Source organism: Rattus norvegicus, chromosome 11, assembly GCF_021556685.1.
Source record: "Rattus norvegicus strain SHRSP/BbbUtx chromosome 11, alternate assembly SHRSP_T2T, whole genome shotgun sequence".
NCBI classification, from domain to species: Eukaryota; Metazoa; Chordata; class Mammalia; order Rodentia; family Muridae; genus Rattus; species Rattus norvegicus.
In genome coordinates, this window is record NC_141544.1 from 90509533 (window position 1) to 90531737 (window position 22205).

At 42.4% G+C, this 22205-nt stretch overlaps 1 protein-coding gene and 1 long non-coding RNA gene across 3 annotated transcripts in view; one reads left to right on the plus strand and one right to left on the minus strand.

Annotated features, from left to right (window-relative positions):
- LOC148002669 (uncharacterized) overlaps positions 1-11683 on the minus strand; it is a 56440-nt gene extending 44757 nt beyond the window's left edge. Inside the window, exons 1-2 of one of the 2 annotated variants that reach the window (XR_015633176.1) lie at positions 11025-11683; positions 7873-8013 (exon numbers count right to left, since the gene is read on the minus strand). This is a non-coding gene — a long non-coding RNA (uncharacterized LOC148002669). The remainder of the gene's footprint in view (positions 1-7872; positions 8014-11024) is intronic. The other variant, XR_015633177.1, reaches the window with a different exon arrangement.
- The window catches only part of Bcl6 (BCL6, transcription repressor), a 48684-nt gene continuing 37364 nt past the window's right edge, over positions 10886-22205 (plus strand). The window contains exon 1 of the mRNA XM_087576103.1: positions 10886-11103. The gene's annotated coding sequence lies outside the window, so the exon portion shown is untranslated. The remainder of the gene's footprint in view (positions 11104-22205) is intronic.

Consider the following 22205-nt stretch of genomic DNA (forward strand, 5'->3'; position numbering starts at 1 on the left):
CAGAGTCAGAACCAACAGCAGGCTCCCTTGCTAACCTTTGGACCTCTTTTCACATTCTGCTCTAACTACCCTGGCCACCTTGCTTTTCGGAGGATGCTCAACTAAATCCTCATGACAATACCATTTCAAATGATGCTGGGAACTCTTCCTTTGGATTGCTACAGGTATACTCCTTCATGGCTCAGTTCAAGCACCACCTCCGCTAAACAGTGCACACTTGGCCCTGTACTCTTTGTGCTCCAATTAATATAGACTTAAAACAGACCTCAGCAAACCCTACCGTGCTTCCGTTTGTGTCTTTCTTTTGCTCCCCCCTCACTAAATATCAACTCTGTAAGATTGAAGACTGTATCTGCCTTATTTATCCAATTCTGTATGTCTACTTCTGAAAAATACATTCAAGGTCATTCTTGACTTCGAAGTTTGAAGCCGCTGTTGGTTATATGAAAAAACACATGGGTTGGGGATTTAGCTCAGTGGTAGAGCACTTGCCTAGGAAGCGCAAGGCCCTGGGTTCAGTCCCCAGCTCCGAAAAAAAAAGAAAAGAAAAAAAAAGAAAAAAGAAAAAACACAGAACAAGAACAAAAGGAAGCAGAAGGGTATTTACTGTGAGATACATTTTTTCTAGGTTAGCTTCATTTGGGTGTCAGATTTTTGTTCATTAAGATTGTCTGGGGCAGAAGAGATAGTTCAGCAGATAAAGTGCTTGCAGAGCAAGCCCAACAACCCACGTTCAATTCCCGCAACCCACACAAAGGTAGAAGGAGGGGCCGACTCTGTAAAATTCTCCTATGACCTCCACATGCATTCCATAGCAGGTGCATGCCCATGTACATACATCATTTAAGAACATGATAATAAATACATTTTTAACTAAAACAATATTACAGGAAGATGACAGAAAACACTCCAGCATGGGTAATGTTCTCAGCCTTGGTCAGAAAAGCTTCTATTTACCATAGGTGGCAGATGATAGGAAGACCCATATGTGGTCAGTAGCAGATAAATGACAGTTGAGTGCTCATTCCTAAATGGGACCTCTACAATACCTGCTCCAAGGTTCAGGGAACATTTTGACTGAAGGACTAGAAAGGTAAAAAGAACGTCAGGATAGTTTTAGGAAATGCTGTCTTCAAGGCATGGCATGACTGGAACACTCATGGTGGCCATGGCTACCTGCACAAGGTAGGTCCATCAATATTCCTTGGTGGAATTAATTTTTGTCATTTACTAGTTTTTCAATGGTTCAAATATCGACACACAAAAATATCAAGTCAACATATGAAAACAAGTAGCTCGTTCCGAATACTATAATATTCTTTGGGGTTTTTTTTGTTTAAAAGATTTATTTTTACTTATGTGTGTGTCCATGTGTTTGTTTGTATTCATATGTGTGTGTTTGTGTGTGTGTGTGTGTGTGTGTGTGTGTGTGTGTGTGTGTGTGAGAGAGAGAGAGAGAGAGAGAGAGAGAGAGAGAGAGAACAGTGACTTCGAAGAGGGCATTGAGTCCCTGGGATCTGGAATGAGAAATACTTGTGCTGTCCAGTGTGAGTGCTGGGTACTGAACTCAGGTCCTCTAGAAGAGCAGCCAGCAGCCTTAACCATTTAGCAAGTTCTCCAGCCCAGTTTTTGCTTCTTTTAGCTATAGTTTTGATCTTGCTATGTTACTCAGCATGAAAAATTCCAGGACATTCCTAAGAGATCGACTGGTCAAGAGGACAATTGCTAGACTCAAGGGTCCAGAAGTCCTGTCCTATCACTTTCTCATGGTGTTAGCATCATCAACCTATCAAGTCCAGATAACTATCATTTTCTGTCTGAGTACACAATTCGACAGCTTATAGGTGCAGTATGACGATGTACATTGTGTACATTATCTTGGTTTATGGGTGTAATCATTATCAGGTGATTGGGCTGAAGCAGTCTATGTTCTTCTTTAGCTGGACTAAAGTGTGTTTAGGTGTCAAAGATGCAGGCAGTGTGTGAGCTCTGGGAACAGGGTTCAGAGTCTCGGCTGGAGATTCAAATCTACACTCAACTGCTTCCCACTGACTGGGTTTACGCACTTCCCCAGACCAAGTCGTCTCTTTTGCAAAATGAGTCACAAACAATTCCTGCCTAACCACCTCATGTTGTAAAATGAGCAGTGTTAGCTTCTCAGAGTAGACCAGACCCTGGGTAAATTGTTCAGTAAGTGACTGAAAGCCATTATCCAGGGCCTTAACTGATTCCTGGAAAGATTAGTGGTCACGTCTGGTAGACGGTCTCATCCAAATCTTCTCACGGGAGAACAAAGCCGGGTAATGAAAGAATCTAATTTTATGATTTTAAGGGCTACCTTTGGAGGTTTGTTCGCTGTTCCACTGAGCACCTTGCTGTGTATAAAATGCTGAACCTCAGAATTAGAGTCAGACAAACCAGCCTGAATGTTATGAAGGTCTTGTCCCGAAAGTATCCCTAGAACAACAGCAAAGACCAGCCCTACACAAACCCACGTCATTGCACACAGTGGGGAGTGTGTTAGGAGCAAGGAGAACGTGGCATGAAGTCAGTTCTGCATGGCCTTTGTCAATCATTCTGGGTCTCTGGACTTTTATTTTCTCTTCTGGGATAGTTTAGTAATCAGGAGATGACTGAATCAAAATAGGAGAGCCTTTTGCTGAGGAGCTTTGCAAAATGGGAATTCCTCTTCCTTCCTTCTCTACCTTCTCCCATCTGCCTCCTCTTTCTCCTTACTCCATCCTTTGCCCCCTTTCTCTATTCCTCTTTGACGGGTTTCCTGCTGTCAGAGAGAGGCACGTCCGTGGCTGGTTTACCTCGATCACTCCAGGTATAGCACAGTTGCTAATCCTAGGATCCAACCTGTTTCCTTATTGTTTCACGGGCGCGTGAAGGTTCTGAGGCGATGATAGATTTAACTCTCGCCTGATTTAGACATGTCTTTCCAGTTTGTTGCAATAGAGAAGATGGAATCAAGATGAACAATGACCTTTATTTCCGAAAGATACGCATACACCTCAGGACCAGGTTGTTTGTAAAGTAGGCAGTATTTCAAGTCACTTAGCACTAATGAGCTAAAATAGACACACCCACAACTTCACCTCCCTTCACCTGCGCTCCCTGGAACTTGTGATAGAATATGAAGAATGACAGGAAACTTAATTCTTGATGCATTTTATTTCTTAGCTGGTAAACCGAGGCTCAAAAGAAGGATCCGGTTACTGTGCAACTAAACCAACAATTGATCTTGAACTTTGATCTTTAGTCCACAATTTTATTTTTTCCTTGGACTCTTAGCAGGTGCAAAGGGCCGGGCAGCCAGAGGCTCAAATCACTTCCATTTACCCTTTCTCTTTAGCTTGGATTTCCCTCTTTGGACATTCTCTGTGCTTCAACATTTAGACCTTCTTCCTGAGTCAGTTCTAACAGCACGTCTCTCCAGCCTCAGGGCCTTCCAGGTCAAAGGCAGAGTTACATATTTAGCTTAACATCACCAATACTCCATGATGCAACTCCCCTCCTCATTGTAAGTGCCATCTAGCCAGGAATCATAAAGACTCACTGTTTCGTTTTACAGACTAGTCACCAAAACCGGAGGACTGTGTTGCCTGCCCCAGATCACATAGCTAGAAAACAATAGAGTCAAGATTTGGATCAGATCTGACAAGTGCCAGAGTGGGTTACTGCCTCAGTGCCCCCCAGCATAGCTTTGACCTTGGGAATGGAACCTCATGGTTGAAGTTCACCCATGGGGTAACTGAGTCCTGGCTCTTCCCTGGGGGTGGCGGCTCTGTGATCTTAGGCTCTGGAACATTTCTGCAAGCCTAACCACACACAAAGTGGTGAGAACTAGGGCAAGTCACTTCCCTCCCCCTCAGATCTGAGAAGAGATAACGCCTCCCAAACAGCTGTGAAAATGAAGGATTAAGAGACACAAGGTTCAAGCTTCAACCAGGGAGTCTGTCAAAGACAGGACAGCCAGATAAAAGCCTTGCCTAAAATGACCCTGGCTTTTCTAATTTATATGTTAACTAGTATATTGGTTACATTGTTTATTTTTTCCTTCGTGAGCCCTTTCTTGATTTTCTTAAGATTGCTTTCAATTTATGTACATGCATTCGAGTGAGTACATTCCACATGTGTTTCAGTGCCCGTAGAAGCCAGAAAAGGCCATTAGACCCCCTGGAGCTGGAGTTCTAGGCAGTGTGAGTCATTTGATACAGATGCTATGAACCACACTCAGGGCCCTCGGACGAGCAGAGAGGTCTCGTACATACTAAGGCATCACTCCAGCCTTCTGTAAACCTTTGTAATATCTTCTTTAAACAGTCAGTTTATGTACAGTAAATGAAGAAATAATTTTTGGATATTATTGAAGTTTTTACTTGACCTGATACCAAGGGTCTATTTATAGTTTATCATGCCATTATATCAATCCTTTAATCTAGACAAAAACATAATGTTGGCATATTAACAAACATCTATTGAGCACATATCAGAGAATGAGCTAAGTTTTCTATTTCCCATAATTCCATTTGGTATTAGAAAAGGTAGATGCTATTGTTGTTTCCATTTTTTTAAATGAGAAAACTAAGATCCAAAGTGTCTGAGCAGCTTGGTTATGTAACAATTAAGTAAAAAGATATCAGCCCTATCAATGAAAAACACCCAAATGTCATGGGTGACGTGCAGACTTGCAATCCAGTACATATGGAAAGCAGGTGAGATATAGCTAATCGTTTGGGGAGTTTACGAAACTATGTGTGTTTGTGTGTTTCTGGGCATGTATTTGTTTGTATATGTGTATGTCTACTTGTATGTGTGTCTATGTGTATGTGTGTGTGTCTGTGTGCATATCTGCAAATGTGTGTATGCATCTCTGTGTATGTGTGCCTGAGTATGTGTCTGTGTATATGTATGTGTGAGTATGTATATCTATGCATATGTGTATCTGTGTGTATCTATCTACGTGTATGTCCATATGTGTGACTGTGTGTATCTTTGTGTATGGGGAAAGGATGGTTAGAAGGCAGGATTGTAAATAATATTTAAGCTACAGATAATATATATTATATATATAATATATATATATATAATCTGGTATATTATTACCAAACATATACATATATATATATATATATATTCCCTTCACAGAAAGACATGTGCATGATTACTAACAAAAAGAACCCATCATTTTCTGTGCATAAGGACAGATGTGCAAACTTTGGACAGCACAGAATACAGAAGCAGAAACTGGAACTCACAGAGGTCTAGATAAACTGTTGGATGAGTATATTCAAGTTATTTAACATAAATAATTTGCATTTAATTAAATTTCCTCTGGGGTATGTCAGAAAATTGGTTTGTTTTGTTTGCTGGTTTATTGAGACAGGATTTCTTTATGTGCAACTCTGAGTGCCCTCAAACTTGCTCTGTAGACCAGGCTGGCCTCAATCTCAGAGATCCACCTGCCTTTGCCTCCCAAGTGCTGGGATTAAAGGTGGGCACCACCACTGCCTGCTTCAAAAATTGGTTTTTAATTAAACTGCCCCTCGATATATTTGCTGGGAAGAAATAAAAAAGAATGCTCAGTTTGAGGGAATACAGAAGTAGATTTAGAAGCAAAAGAGGTAAGTTCTTTAAATGGCCAAGACTTTGAGCACAGGATACTTTGGCCTTCAGTGGAACTTTGAGCTCACCAAACCAAACCAAACTAAACCAAACCAAACCAAACCAAACCACACCAAACAAGCAAAAAAAAAAAACAAAAAAAACAAAAAAAAAACAAAAAAAAACCCACAAAACAACAACAAAAGAAACAAACAAAAGCAAATCCAGTATCCTGAAATCTACATAAAGCAAACTTGGCTTTTGATTCCCAGAGGTTCAGATTAAGAAGACAGCTCTTCCACGGCGAACAGCAAAACAGAGCGATGGAATGGCCATTACAAATAACCCCAGAGTCTAGACAAAGAGCAATTTCTTTTGAAGTCCTTGAAAGAAGCTGGGAGTAAGCCAGAAGAAAGGTAACCAATAGGTTTCACCAAGAAGCAGAAAATATCTACAGCTGATTTCATTTTCATAGCACCTAAATACTGCAGATCCCAGCTGGACCTGCTGTCCGATGTCTCCACTGCTACTCAGGCTATGTGGCCTCTGCTTCTCTAGCATGTCTGTAACCCCAAGTCCAGCTCCAGAAAAGACCCCTGAAGCCAGAAACAATGAAGTTCATGTCTTCCATGAGCCACATGACTGCTGTGGCTGCAGACAAGTTGTCTTAACTCCCCACGGGCTTCTCCTCACTGGTAGTTGGCCTCAATCTCTACCAGACGGCCCCAGCTTCTTAGTGGGATCACTGAAGCCACACAATGGCTATGTCACCTCCAAATGAATCATATCAGCAACACATGAATGTAAAAATACACCGGGAGGTGATTAAGTTTTCTAAGTAGGGAAGGCTATTATACACGACTGAACCTCTAAAAGCTGTGAGGAGACGCACCAGAGGAGTGCTCACTGTTCTTCCAGAGGACAGGAGTCCAATTCCCAGTGCCATTTTTGGTAGCTTAACCATCTGTAACTCCAGTTCCAGAAGATCAGATATGAAGACATATGAATTAAACATAGAAATATTCTTTCGAACCTCCAAGAGGTGAGAGTACAGATATTCACACCACCCACAGTTGCTAACAACAGTCCAATCAATGAATGAATCAGGTGAAAGCATAGAAATGCCCCTGGACTATTCAGAGCAGAGCCCCAGTGCCCTGCCGGAGTCTCAAAATAATCTGCCACAGTGTAGTCAAGGATTTTACCCTGGGCTGGCGCAGCCTATCCCTTTTATGCCTACATATTAATGGCCCGTTTCTACTTTGGAGGATGTCTTTCCCTGACCTGCCTTCCTGTCCAGAGCCTCTTAATCTCCCCCCAGGGAAAGACATCCCCCCCATTCCTCCTGCTGTCATCTGAGGCTCACTCTGAATCATTCTGGTCGTTTTGTTTGTGTCCCATATCCCTTTTCTTCCCATGGATGCAAGTCCTTTGAGGTCAACAGTTTTTCTTTGTTTTGGTTGCCAAGCAAATGCTAAGAGACAACAGCTAGAGGTGGGGGAGGGAGGGGGAGAGAAGGGAGGGAGGGAGGAAGGGGTGAGAGACAGAGAGAGAGAGAGAGAGAGAACACTTTACACCTGTGTTCTCCTTTCATCCTTTACTGCTTCCCAACAATGTTAATCCCTCATTTAGCAGTTGAGGAAGCAGATGCTCCGACGGGCTGACTGGGTTGACTGTGCTTATAGCTGTTAAGCAGGAAAGTCCGAGTGAAAGCCAGGGGTAGTCTCAGTTGTTTTGTCGCCCATATGTGCACACACTGCAGAGCTGAGGCAGGAAGCACTCCCAAGATGCTCATCAATCAGACAGGGAACAAGTAGATGGGGAGGGACCTGCCAGTCTTCAAATGTGTGAATGTCTCTGCTCCTAGAGCCTCACTTTCTTTCTGGGTAGTGGCTGTGCAGTGATCATCTCCTGAAGGAATTAGAGGAGCCCGCGGTGCCTGGCTAGCCCTCACTCTTCCTCCCAGCATTTATAAGCAGTCTGCTATGTCCTGGACAGATGGCCTAGGAATAGAGACTAAATCAGACATTTGCTCTGTTCTTTGGGGACTTATCTTTGATAAAATGGGAATTACTGGCTTCCCCCCCCACCCCGAGTCTAGAAGGAGATGTTGCTAAAAGAATAAGAATTGTCTGAGCTCAGGGAATGGCCAACAGAGCTTTAGAGGTGGCCAGTAAGGTAAGTCTCAGGCTGAGCATAAATAAGCCTCCCTTCAGAGAGGAAACTGAACTGAAGATCACGAAGAATAGACAGATGACTCACCCATCAAAATGGGAAGCTCTCTCTGGAAAAGGTGGTGGCACCAGAGAGACCTAAACCACGAAGATCCGCAGAGGCCCTTACCACACCAGGGACTACGTTCTTGTTTCTTGGTGCTTGTGGTGGCTTGGACCCTGTCAGGGGCTAGAGAGGGAGTGAAGCAGACTGTTAGGGCACTCCCATACCTAGACTTACTTTGTCTGCCTCTAAGCCATTGGTCCCTGACCTACCTAATGCTGTGACCCTTTATGTAAGGGTGACCCCGAACCATAAAATTCCTTTTCTTGCTACTTCATAACTGTAATTCTGCTACTGTTACTAATCATAATATAAATATGCAGGACATCTGATATGCGACCCCGTGGGGTCTCAACCCACAGGTTGAGAGCTGCCGTTCTTCCCTCAAGCAGCAGATGCACAGATGTGGACTCTGGGCCAAGTGGAGGCAATCACAGGTCTACCGTCACCTAACTGTGAAGAACAAGGACCCGATGCCTGTGGCGTACGTAGACCAGTGGCTGGCTCACAGTAAATGCTCGGGAAAGGCTGACTACATTTACGGAGCTTTGAACAATGACTCTGTAAATCCGAACTGAAGTATTCAGTGAATTTCAGCAGGAAGAGAAGATGTTTATATCTTACGCAGACCTGAAATAGCACAGTATCATTTAGCATACACTTTCTAACCACCAGATTGCCAAGATGACAGTTGCCCATCACCCAAAGAGAGGTTCCCCCGAGCTGCTGTTTGTGGACAGCACACTATGCTCTGTGCCTATGAAGTTCACCCTCAACTCCAGGGCAGCAGGAAAGTTATTCTTCTAAAGTCACAAAGTCATATTTGTTCTTACTTACTAGTAAATTTATCTGGACACATGATCTATTTGTGGCACACAAAAATATTATGCTCACCTCAAAAGTAAATGTTTTTTTTTAAAAAATCAACCAATGCTAATTGAAAACACATTTTATATATCAAAATATATACATTGCAAAAATAATAATTTATGCAAGTAATATATAGCCAAATACAAGACTTAGCTTTAATGCAAAAGGTTCTGATTTTAAATCTATTAAAAAAGATGGTTTTAACATAATCATATTTTTGACACAAAATAATTTTTTAAAGTTATAAATGGTGAAAAGGTGTTTTCAAATTTTTATGTATTTATTAATTATTTTATGATTATACATTTCATCATGCTACTAAAGGCTTTAATTTGTCGTATTTCCTATACAGTACATTAAATACAAGAGCCATACCAATTAGTTTGAGAGATGCTTCTTGAACTGGCAGAGGAGATAACCAGGCTAATTTTACAGGAATTTAATTTAAAGCAAAACCAAATAACTCAAGTGTATGCCATAGCAGCAGTTAGCCATATTAGGGTTTATTGTTGGAGGCCCCAAATGAGTTGGAGAAAACTTAGAGAAGGTAGATCCCATGGTCAAAATAGAATCAACCAAACCGTAGCTCCGAGATTTTGGCTATGTGGCCTATACACTTCAGCTTCTTCACCTAAAAAGAACCTCAGTAACTCACCAAACCTGTGACGTGTTGGAAAACTGAGAGTCGGTCATAGATGAAAAGCACTTGGAGCAGAGCAAATGCAGTTCTCATACTGTGGTGATAGATAACCTGGAATGTTTGAGCGCGTATGCATGAGTCCGTGTTCATGATTCACTTACTTCATACTGATACTGCTAAAGAAGGCTGCCACCTTGAGAGCCGAAGGAGGCTGGCTTGTGTGTGTGTGTGTGTGTGTGTGTGCTGTTGTGGCTGATGTTTTGTTTTGTCTTGTTTTTGCTTTTTCTGTAAACCTTTCTCTAGGTTTTCCATGAAAGTTCATAATCAGCGAGGGCACCACACCCTGCCCTGGTGAGTTACTTATGTCATGGCACACGCTCCGTGTGTTACTCGTGGAACCCCATAGGGTTTGAAGATGGGCTCACTTCTGACTCAATCTCAACGGGCTCTGTGAACTTAGATGGGTTCCTTGTCTTTCTGACCTCAGATCAACTTTCTTCTGGGAACTTTCCTCTAAAACTGTAACAAAAAAACTAATTCTACATGTGCGTACTTTTAGACATGGCTCGAGACTATAGATGTATTTTTGGAAGGGAGCTGGGGCACAGTCACAGGTCCTACTTTCATCAATTCAAGTCCCATAAAGCTCTAAGTATGACTGCTAACTGATACTGCACCATGATAATATCTCTTCTAATAATTGAGCCAGTAAATAAGTTCAAATAGCTGTGAAATAAGTTCTTTGGCTGTGAGCCTAGCCTTTAATGGCTCAGCCATCTCTCCAGCCTGTAAGTTCACATTTAAACTGTTCAACTTCTAAGCTTGGCCAAGACATAGAAAGAGTCAACTTGAGAAGCACACTATTTTCTCCTCAAGAGATATACAAGAAGGGGATGTTTTCAGTAGATGTGGTATGTTAGGGATTCAAACTGGATTGATGTCTCGCTTCCCCTCTGAATCCAACAATTTTTTATGATTCTCTAGTTATAGTCACGCTTACAAGATCAACTCTGGAAGTTGGAGTATTAGCCTATATATTGAGATTTTTTTTTCTTCTAATTAAAAAAATAAATAAATGTGCAGCTCTGTAGGGACAGAGGGAGATACCAATGCCAATGCACAACTAGTTGAATCTTAGTACGGACGACTCCTGTATTCCAGGATTCTGAGCTATACAGCATTGTGACCAAAAAAAAAAAAAGTCAGTCAGTAGAGGAAACTGACATGCCCAAACGCAGACTTGGCAAGCAGGAAAGAGCACGATCACCTTACTGGTATTCGCTGTGGTTCCTGCTGATTACCTCCTCACTTCTCTCAGAGCTTCTGAGAATCCCAAAGCCTGTTTGGTTTGTGCCCCATTTGGTGCCACAGGCTCATTGGATTCTCTTGCACTTGAATCCACTCCTCCTCTCGGCATACTGCCAGGTCCAACTCGAAATTTAAAAGGTTGCACTTCCTTAAAATGCAGCATTCGCCAACAGAACCTCCGTCAATCAACTGACTGATTGTTCCTGTACTGTTCACTGATGAGCGCTAGGTGATGAGCTCTGGCTTGGTTGTCTATGAGGCTGCTCTCCCCCTCATCCATCCGAGACTCAGCTACTTAAGAGGAAGTGCATGGAGTTACCTGGAATGTAGCAGGGAGAACACCTGGTTGGGTCACCGGAGCATCCAGAGGCAGACTTGGAAGCATCTCTCCAGATCTGGTAAGCCTGTTGAGTCTTGGTTTAAACGTCAGGGTTTGGAGAATGACCCGGGAATTAAGAGACGACATAGATGGAGAGATCTAGTCCAGTTCTTGCTTCTCTGGTCTTTAGGAAGCCCTACTTGCCTCCTTTTCTAGGCTTACCTAGGGTTTGTAATGATTTAATAGCCTAAAGAAGGAATGGCATAGTCCAATCAAACATCCAAAGGGCAGCTCGTCTATGTGGATCAAGGACTTGAAGCCTTTACAGGACTTATCTTGGCTCCAGACTGAACCCAAGTCAGGGAAGAGAGGCCCATCTCTGTAAGAATTGTACCTGAAGGGCCGGGCCCATGCTTGTCAAAACAGAGCTAGGTGTTAGGGCCTGACTTGCTCTAATGTTCTCTGGGGAACCACAAATGGGTGGTGACATCCTACTCATTGAATTGGGTTCATGTTTCTGCTCCTGTCTGGGTTTACTGCAATCTACTCTGTTGGAAGAAAATTCTTTGGCTCTAAATTAAAGTAATCCTCATTGGCTACCAAGCCTCCAAAGAATATCCCTGCACCCTTCTCTTCCAACTCCCTCTCTTCTGCTGGGCCTATGTCTATTTTTTGTTTGCACTAAATGTTGATGTAGGGGCCCTTAATGTTTGACATGGTCACCAGAGAAGCCCAACACACAGGTCTTTGAATCTGTTACTGAAAAGAGGGAAGTGAAAATGCCCATTGGCTGAGTGGTGACATCAAAGACAAGTCTGTTCTGGACTGTGCAGTGTGACTGGGAGATTTTGCTCCCAGAAGAGGATTAAGTAACAGAGCTTTCCAGGAAAAGAATGGCGTTTTCTTTGCACTCCCTTCATGTCCCAAACCATTCAGAAAGGTGAGCATTAGATACACAGAGATCAACTTCATTCGGCGAGAAGCCCTAATGTCATTGACAATACACACTAGAATTATATGTGATTCAAATGATAGTATTCAAATGTTATGTTAACTCTGTGGATCTCTTAACAGTGGGCTATAAAAGGATGAGTTTGAATATTTTCCCAACTTTTCAGCAAGAACATTAGTCCAGAAAGTAAAATATCTTGTCCATAGATGATAGTTACAGACACCAAATACAGTACATACGTTCTTTACTTGGATGATTAAACCTAGACCAGGAGTAAGTCTCTGGATTCTGTAGTTGGGCTTAAGTATCAAGGAAGAGGATTGCTTTTTAAGACTGATTTGAAGACTCACTAGGCTACAATTACTTTCCTGAGAACCATAACAAAAGCTTGCAAACCCAAACCAGGCCTTTGAGCATTTCTTGGCTATTGTTTGTCTTAGTTGAGTGGCTAGCTATGTTTTATCTTGATTAGCAAGAAGCCTTTGTAAGATCAATGTCCATTTATGATATTTCTGTTGTGACCTAGGGAGGGACTGTAGGCAAGTTCATCTCTGCTGCTAGTGAGAATGACACAGGAGCTGACACAGGCATTATCCCACCTCTGGTAAAGTTCAAGTTCAGGAGACAGCTGCAGCTCAGCGTGTTCTGGAGTCCAGAGTCCCTGGGAATATCTTCCAGTTTAACGTGCCTGCCTAACAAGTAAGGCTATGCGTAAAGGACCATTTCTCCCATCTTTTCCTCTCTGGATCACTCCCTGCATCCTAAAATTAACCCCAGTGCAACCTTAGAGAGACCGATGTATAGTGGGGCATACTTAGCTAGGAGTATGAAGTTCGTCATTCTTTCAAGGGTCTCTGGGTTCTTGGACAGATGGCTTAGCTTTGTGGCTAGTAGTCCCCAGCTAACCAATGAGCACCAGACTGAAGTGCTCTGTTTCATCTACTTTCTCTTTATTGTAGTATGTCAATATAGTATCTTGAGCTTCTTTTGTTAAAATTCATTTTAACCTTAAATTATACATGTGCGTATGCATGTGTGTGTATGTGTGTAGGAATATGTGAATGTGATTGCAGGTGTGGTGGAGTCTGAAAAAGGGTGTGAGATTCCCTGAGGCTATAGTCACAGATGTTTATAAGCTCCCACAGTGTGGATGCTGGGAGCCAAACTAAGGTTCTCGGCAAGAGAAGCGCTCACTCTTAACTGCTGAGCCATCTTCTCCCTGTCCACGTTGAACATTTAGAGGAAAGAAGTCCTAGGAAAAGTAAGAAGTCAATGACCAGTAGATATTAACAAATAATTTGGTCTTTAAAAATAATCATTTAATGTGCAAAACTAGAAAACAAGTAAATGGAATGAAAATGGATACTTCTTATTGTTTAGTCATCCAAAGATTCCCACTGTGAAAATCTTAGTGAGTTTCTTTTCATTGTTTCACATATGCATATAGCGCATAGATAATTTATAGCACAAATATATACTCGTATGCCACATGTAATATATCCATGCATTTGTGAGTACTCTGCACTATGTCCCAAAGGATGTTTCAGGAGTTACTACTGTGTGTCCAAGACCTTGTATCACTTGTATAAGACCTAACTTCCATAATAAATTCTTAATTCCTATAATTTATTGTGGTGCTGCTTTCCTGCTTGTGTTCTGACTGGTGCAGGAACAACTTTTGAAGCATTTCGATGGAATGTTACAAAATATCCCCAGGGCTACAAAATAAATCCTCCAGTTCCTATTATAGTTAACATTTACTGCATATATACTGTACACATCAGAGGCCACACTAAGTGATTTATAAGTATAATATTACTTAATCCTAACTCCCCAGAGGGAAAAATATCACTGTCCTCATTTACGGATGAGGAAACCGGGGTTTAGTCAAGTTAGTTGGGCCAAAGTCACTAGCTAATGAATATCAAAATCATGATTCAAACACAGGCAGTTTGCTTCCAAAGTCCGCCTCATGGATTCAAAGTTAAACCACTCATAAACATGCTGCTCCAAGGGGTCCTAATGTACTGGGGCTCTGGCAGGCCTTCGGGTGCTTGCTTGATTGAAGCTTTCAAGCTGAGTTGTTGAGAGAGGCATGAGCTGTGCTAGGCGAAAGTCATGAAGTCAAACAGGCCTGGGAACCCACCATGACAGCCATGTGACCTCGGGTATCTAAGTCACTATATTGCTGTGAATAGACACCATGATGAAGGAAACATAAAAGAGCATTTGATTGAGGGCTTGCTTGCAGTTTCAAAGGTTCAGGCTAGGACCATCATGGCAAGAAGCATGGCAGTAGACAGGTAGGCATGACCCTGGAGCAGTGGTTGAGAGACTATGTACCAATCATCTATAGGCAGGAGGCAGAGAAAGCAACTGGGCCTGGCATGGCCTTTGGGAACCTCAAAACTCCAGTCCTGGTGACCACCTCCTCCAGCAAGGCTACACCTCCTAATTCTTTACCAACCGGGAATCAAATGTTCAGATAGATGAGCCTATGGAAGCTATTCTTAGTCAACCTTCCATACCCTCCATGTTACTTTTCTGTGTAAGCATCAGAGTCTACTGATAAGGGTTATGCTGTTAATTGAGAAGGTAGTTCGTAGAAGTATTTGGCTTACTTCCCCTGCAATAATAAATCTGAATAATTCAACTGCTGTCAATCTGATCAGAAAAGGTCCAAGTAGAGGGCTGGCATTCAGTCATGGTTGGAACATAGTTGTGATGGGATTTTGAGCAAGACCTTGCTGGACTAGTCCCTCGTTTTTCCGGATGGCTATCTGGTTGAACTAGGTGAGAAGTTCTTACCCTGTGGGTTATGTCCACTTTGGGTGTCAAACGATCCTCTCCCAGGATCACACATCAAATATTCTGCACTATCAGATTTATATTGCCACTCATAGCAGTAGCAAAATTACAGTTATGAAGTAGCCACAAAACAATGTTATAGTTGGGGATCACTACAACAGGATGAACTGTATTAAAGGTGTAGGTTTAGAGCCACCGGACTGAGTGATCTCTGTAAGACCGTATAGCATCCTAGGCCTTCCTTCATCTGGTCTCAGAACCAGTTGTTCTTCCTTCTCACAACCATCAAAACGAAGGCACTGAAGTGTGTATCCTCTACCCTGGGTAGGGAGCTGAGACATAATCTATGCATTTCCAACTTTCTGAGATGCTCAGAGTCTAGTAAAAGTTACAGTCATTTCCCAGAAGAAGGGGTGAGGCTGTTTGTTTTGAGGACCCGGATGCTATAGCTTCTCCTTCTAGGAAAGGAGTAGGCTGTGGGCCTAGAGAGATGCCGCAGTACGTGTGTGTGCTGCTCTTGTAGAGAGCCCTACTTGAACCTGCAGCACCCAGATTGAATGGCTCGAAACTTTCTCTAAGTCCACATCCAAACTCTATGCTCTCTTCTGGCTTCTATGAACAACCACACTCATGGACACACAAAATCTCCACAGAATCGGTCACAAAGAATCTGACACGTACACGTTCACACAATAAATAAACAAACGAATTAATAAACACAACTTTAAAAAAAAGGTAGTCAACTAGGAAATGACAAATCCAAATGAATTCTTGAGTTTTTTTTTTTTTATTTGCTGTAATTCTGTATTTAGCTGGAGGATAAGTGCCCTAATGTCAGTGGTTCTTAACCCGTGAGGGTCTTGACTCCCACAGGGGTCACATTCGAGATGGGTATCAGATATTTACATTACAATTCATAACAGTAGCAAAATTACAGTTGTGAAGTAGCAACAAAATAATTTTCTGGTTGGAAGGTCACCACAGAATGAGGAACTGTATCCGAGTGTCTCTCAGCATTGAGGTTGAGAGCCACTGCCCCAAGTGAAGACGTCCTAGATGTTGAAGGTTTTGGAGAAAGGGTGAAGTGCTTGCTCTGCAGTTCCTCCCTTCTGTTGCCTCCTATGTCTCTGCTCCACAGCCTTACCCTCGGTGTGCACTCAGGCCTCTGTGCGCTGCTTCTCAGTCTTCAATCAAATGCTGCCTGCCAGTGAGCATTTTCTGAAACATCCGCGTGCTCCCTCCTCCCCTCCCCCTCCCCCATTTGTTTTTGGTGCTATCACTATAAGGAGTGTTTAAGTGATTGCTATTTCTCTCCGCTAGAAAGAGTCCACAAAAATCCCTGGAGAATATTATCATATACTTAATGAGTATGAAGCAAAGAAACAAATGGAGGGTTGACTAAAGCTTTCATCATGGAGTCTGGATTTGAGTTAGGTGCTGCTCCCCTGATAGGAGGAGAGGAAGAGAGATTCTGGACAGCTGCTTGGGAGAGAGGAACACAGAAAAGAGGCCTGGGAAAGGGGTAATGACATGGGTAGGGCTGGACCTGAGACCTTTGGCCCATCAACATCTACCTTTCTAACATTATGTCTTCCAGAACACCATTCATTGTCTTTCCTCTGTCAGTGGCAAAACCCCCGGGTCTGTCCATGTACTAAAAAGCTCATAGGGGGATTTCAGAGCCAGGGACCTGAATCTAGAACTGTGACTGTGGGTCTAACCACTAAGCTTTCTGACCTTTAGCTTGCAAAGCTATGGAAGCAGCCCTGGCATGCAGTTCTCGTGGGACTGTGGTGAAGATCCGATGAGGTCAATAATGGGTGGCACTCCACTCTCTGAGACTTGGACCACTGTAGTGGTTGGTAGACTGTGTGACTGTTGTGATAATGGGGAAGGGAGATTCCACACGTCTGGCTACTCAGGGGATCCTTCATCTGGATTGAGGAGTCACACAGCAGAGGGGAGGGATTAAGAAGACGTACCTTCCTGGGCATGCGTTCAGTGTCCTAATAAGGTGCTATTTCTTGCCTGCATGTCGGGGTTTGCGGCTTACTTCTCCTTTCACCTTTACAGACGTTTTCAAGTTAGATGTTATGTATCCCTTTCTTTAGAGATAGGAGACTCAACTCAGAAAAGTTGTTTAACTTCTCGATGCTATTTAGTGTCAGTCCCTAGGGTGTGGGGGTGGGAGTGGGCCGACCTCATCTCTATAGCCTGTATGCTGCCTTTTCAAACCCCCAAGGCAAACAATGAAGTGTTGACAGTACTGCTTCAAGCAGCTTGAATGTGGAAAAGTTACAAAGTAAAAATTTAAAGTGGGAGCTGAAACAGGCAAGAGACTGAGCTGTTAGACATTTTCTAAAGGTCCGGGAAAAGGCTATGGTGCCCACAAACCTGCAATCAGGTCCTATCCAGACCTGGTACTGTGAATATTTAATTCAACTGTACTTTTTTTGAAGAAATCAGGTGTTTGGCTTATATTTTCTGAAAGAGTAAAAGAAAAAATATATATCACTGGGGGTGATACCTTCTGGTCGCTCCACAAACCACATCATTGAGATGATAGGCACACAGCAGCTACCTGTCACTCAGTAGGGCTTAGCAAATGCTTACTAAGCATGGCCAAGGGTCTATGCGTACATATAGAGTAGGCAGGGCCACAGCACAATTGAGTAAACATGTGTCTTCGCTTAGATAGATGATGGAGTCCACATGAGTGGATAAAGAGAACACTCCACACAGTGGAGAGCAGAGACACTCCACACACAGCCCTAAGCTGAAAAAGCGTAGAGAATGCCGAGAGATCTTATCGTAAAAATTAAAGCACAAGGAAAACTGATAGAGCACCTACTGTGTGCTCGTAGTAGGAACTGGGAGACACGGCACCTTGCACTGGCCTCAGAAGATCCTAGGAAACATATATTGGCAGTTTTAAGCTATAGTCTCTGTAGCTAAGGAACACTTGTACGTAGAAGCAAAGGAGAACATCTTCTTTCCGGGGATTCACAGGTCAGAGTGTTAGAGATAAGAAAGCCCGAGTCGTTGGGTGCACTGAACCATTTCCGATTTCAAAGTTGAGCCACATAAAGGAAAGTTACACCGTGATGTATAAGCAGACTGAAATAGTCCAAACAAAAACATTCCTTTCCGGGCCACCCTTATTTCAGAAGCTACCATGGAAAATTCAAGAAAGAGGTTGTTACATAGAAATAGAAGCTTTGCTGGAGCTCAGGAGCATAGTTCAGTGGTAACATGCTTACACAAACAGGCATGCACAAAAGTGCATGCACAAGCATGCATGCACAAAAACTCAAGCACAAAGCCCAAGCTTCAATCGAGTCTCTGTTCAGAATAAAGCGAACCACTGCATTATAAAGGCTTAGCCGGCTGAGTCCCCAGTCTAAGTGGTCCTAGTATTTCATCTCCCTCTAGGGTCCTATGCACCCTCACACTTGGGCAAGGCACCTTCTGCTGTATCCCTCTTCTGCCATTCTCAGGTGATCTAAGAAGGTGCCATTAAGTCAGTGTTTCTCAAGCTGTGGGTCATGACCCCTTCGGGAGTTAAATGACCCTCTCACAGGGTTCACTATCAGATATCTTGCATATCAGATATTGACATTATGTTTCATAACACTAGAAAGTTGCAGTTATGAAGTAGCAATGAAAATAATTTTATGACAAGAGGAACTGTGATAAAGTGTCATAGCATTAGGAAGGTTTGAAAACCACTGGGTTAAATGAATCTTTCCAGTCCTACCATCGACTTTAAACAAAAGGCCAAGATAATGGTAGCATATGAACATCCAGTCTCCATGCATTTATGTAAAGAAATAGCTACTGTTCCTTGTTACATTAAATCCTCAATGTATTACTTGCACCCTAGCAGTTTCTTTTACCTTTCCAAAGGAGTAAATTAAAGCATGCAACCTAGAAAGAAATAATGATGTCTAGCATGTTGGGGAGACTCTTTTGGAAGACTTGACAGAATGTAGAAATGAGGTCTTTCGCTGGAGCGATAGCCTTGATAAATCACATGCAAACTTTTCAGATTCCTTCCTGTGTGTTCCTTCATCTTGCACCGAAAACTTTAGTTGTCTTTCTTTCTTATTGTCTTTTTATAAATGTTGCCTTTCTGGGCTGAGGTCACAACTCTGCTAAGAGCTGGGATAGAATCCGGAAGACAAAAAAACAAAACATGGTCTTCTGAACTGAGTCCCTGACCAAACATGCACAAACAAATCTGACGACGCTTGGGAACCCAGCCCTTGCTGCCGGAGGCGGTCGGGCTGCCTGAGAATTTTCACTCATCTCTTTGATTGCATTTCTTTTAGCATTTGATGTACTTGCCTCTGGATCCATGATAGAGTCAGCCCTGTTCTCTGGACATTGATTTTATAGTCTCCCTGGAGGCTCTCAAACTGTACCCTATGAAATGGTACTTACTGAGCTGTACCCGATGTGACTGTCAGTGCAGTACAAGGTGTTGTCCTTATTTCAGCAATAGACCGAGCCTGGGGTATTACTGGCAGCCTTATTCCCAGCCGTTTCCAAACAGACACAAAGCCCAGCTTCAACTAATTCTAATAATGGAATTAAAATTTTGAAAACACTGAAGCTAGGTCTCATATTTAAATATTGACTTTCACCACGCAGGAAAGGGCGGCCAAATATAAGAGTGACTGGAAGATTTTGGCAAAGGTATTAATTGGGATTTTTCCATTGTCTGAGAAGCTGTCTAACCAATTCACGGGTGATGCTGTGGATTATTGGGGTTCGGGGTTCTCAGGGTCAAAAATCAGAATGTGAGTACTAGCATACTTCATAGGAGTCACCAGCTTCCCAGAGAGGATCCAGGCTTGAACTCTTTCCCCTCTGAGAGGCAAGAACACCCAGTACACACGGATATTCGAGAGGTGACATTAGAATACCGTCTCTCCACACTCCCTCCCCTCGACCTGCATTCATTCAAAGGGGTCTAGAATAGCCCTAAGTGCAGGCTGCACACTGTCGGGAGTCAAAGCCCAGCCGTGTTATCTGGGCCTTCACATTCTGGTACATCAGTTTCCAGTCTGTCAGACAGGGGCAATACCACCAATACCGCCACCCATTTTATGATGCCGTTATGATGACTGAGTAAATCATAAGTACAAAATATTTTTATAACAGTCCAGACGAGGTACTGTGATAGAAAGAATGGGCTAGTTATTGCAAAGCTGCTTGCTGGCTTTGTGCCTGTTATGTCAAGGATACGTTCGTTATTTTACTTTATTTCAATGTTATGCCAGAATCTCACTCCTCCAAGAAACTCCCTGAGCTCTTTGGGTATAAGGCAGCCATGTACTTACTCGACTAGAGTATCTGTGAATGAATGCTGAGGTCATCGCTTTTGTTTTCCAGCACCAAGCTTACATATAACACACACACATATTATATATATATATATATACTATATATATATATAGTAGTCAGTTATAGGTTTCTGTAACATCCTCCATCTTCTGTACAAAGAAGTTTCCTTCAAGAGGAGAAGACTACATGTATCTGTGGGTAGAAGGACCAACACTTAGAACGTAGTTAGGGACTACACTGGTTTAATAAAGTGGTGGTGGTAGGCTTCTCTTCCAATTGTCATAACTTTACCAGCCCCGAGTAACTTGCCAGCTTTTCAGTACCAAATATGATTTCCCTCTCGTTGAGTGGGTCTTAAGTCCAATTAGAAATCTGTTGGTCACTGCCAAGTTATGTGTGCCAACACTGTACCTTTAGGGTTATTGGGTCATACTAATGGTTATGTTACCATAACACAATTCTATTTTTAAAGACTGAAAAGCATTACAATCAGTTATACTCTAACTGACATGTAATATACTCACGGCAAATGTGTGCACATGGAAAAACAGAAAGGTAAACCAAGATATTACAAAAAGTTTAATAGAAGTTCCTATTCACTGGTTGCCTCTTACCCTAAACATGTATTTGATGGATAAACTGCTTAACCTACATGTTAGGTCTAGATTAAGGTTTCAAGGAGAAGAAAAGAATGGTCTTAATCTTTACATACTCAAATTCAAAAGGAAAGAGTTCAATTACAAGCAAATGCTAATTGGACTTGAGTGCCAAATAATAGGGACTTATAAAATGTGCGTTAGGCTTAGTCATTATGCCGAGGCTTAATACAGTGGTTCTCAACTTTCCTAGTGCTGCAACCCTTTAATATAGTTCCACCTATCTGATAGGTGACCTCTGTGAAAGGTTCATTTGACCCCCAAAAAGGTCACGGCCCACAAGTTGAGAACCACTGTAGTAGGCTAGCAAACTGTCCAGTTATTTCCATCCCAAATGACCATACCTAATGTTCTGATAAAGAAGGAATCAAGAAGACAACTCCTTCTTGACTTTAAATGAAGTGGAGAAGTCAGTTCTGAGAGTGTGTGGCGGTTCGCACATAGTGGATGTGATTATAAAATGAAGAAAAGGTGGTGGCCATGAACCACATACATCTACACAGTTCAATCAGAGGGTTTGTCAGCTTCAGTCTCTTGAATGTCAAACCTTGAGAGTACATTATGAGATGAAGAACGTTCTCCTTAGGCCAATGGTGCTAGCTGTTCTCACCAACCCATTTTTGCCAGGGAGTTCATTTGTTTCAGCTGATTTCTCTGTAATTGAGAAGTTTGTCTGAAGTATTTCTAAGGACTGTTTCACCTTACTGTTTGGGGGCAGTGGGTGCTGTTCCAGTAAAGCTGGGACTCACACTGTAGCTCAGATTGCCCGAGAACTCGCTGTAATCTATGGTAGCATTAACCTCATGACGTCTTTTCCCCAGCCATCTGGGGGCTGGTACCCAGGAGTGAGCCACCACTTTTGGCTTGGTTCTTTTGTTGTTATTGTTTTGGTTTTAAAGCGGTCTGCTACAAAAATAAATTCTTTCCCCTACTATCAAAAATTAATGAATTCCAAATTTGTATCTCCAAACTGGTATCTTTTTTTTTTTTTTTAAGTTCAGGTCTTGAGTATTCAATTGCCTGTCTTAAAACTTCTACCTCAGGGACATCTTAAGTATATAATGTTCAAAACTGAGTTCTGAACAATTCCCACCCACACCCACATATTTCTTTACCCTGTTAGTCCTTGAGCTACCTAGTTTAAAGGAAAATGAAATTTATTATTGCCAGCTCTACTGCCCTTCCACTCTCCACAGTGTAGTCAGATCTGTTGTTAAGTCTTGTCGATTCTCCCTTGGCAGTGCGTCTCAAGTCTTTTTATGCCTCACTATCTACAAGGCTAACTCCTTAGTCTATGTTAATACCTTTCATACCAGGGATTCTATAATAGACTTTTTAGAAGATTCCCTTCTGGTCTCTTTCTTCCCCTAAACAGGTAGAATTACGTGCTGGTGAGTTTGGTTTGCTTGTCTACTT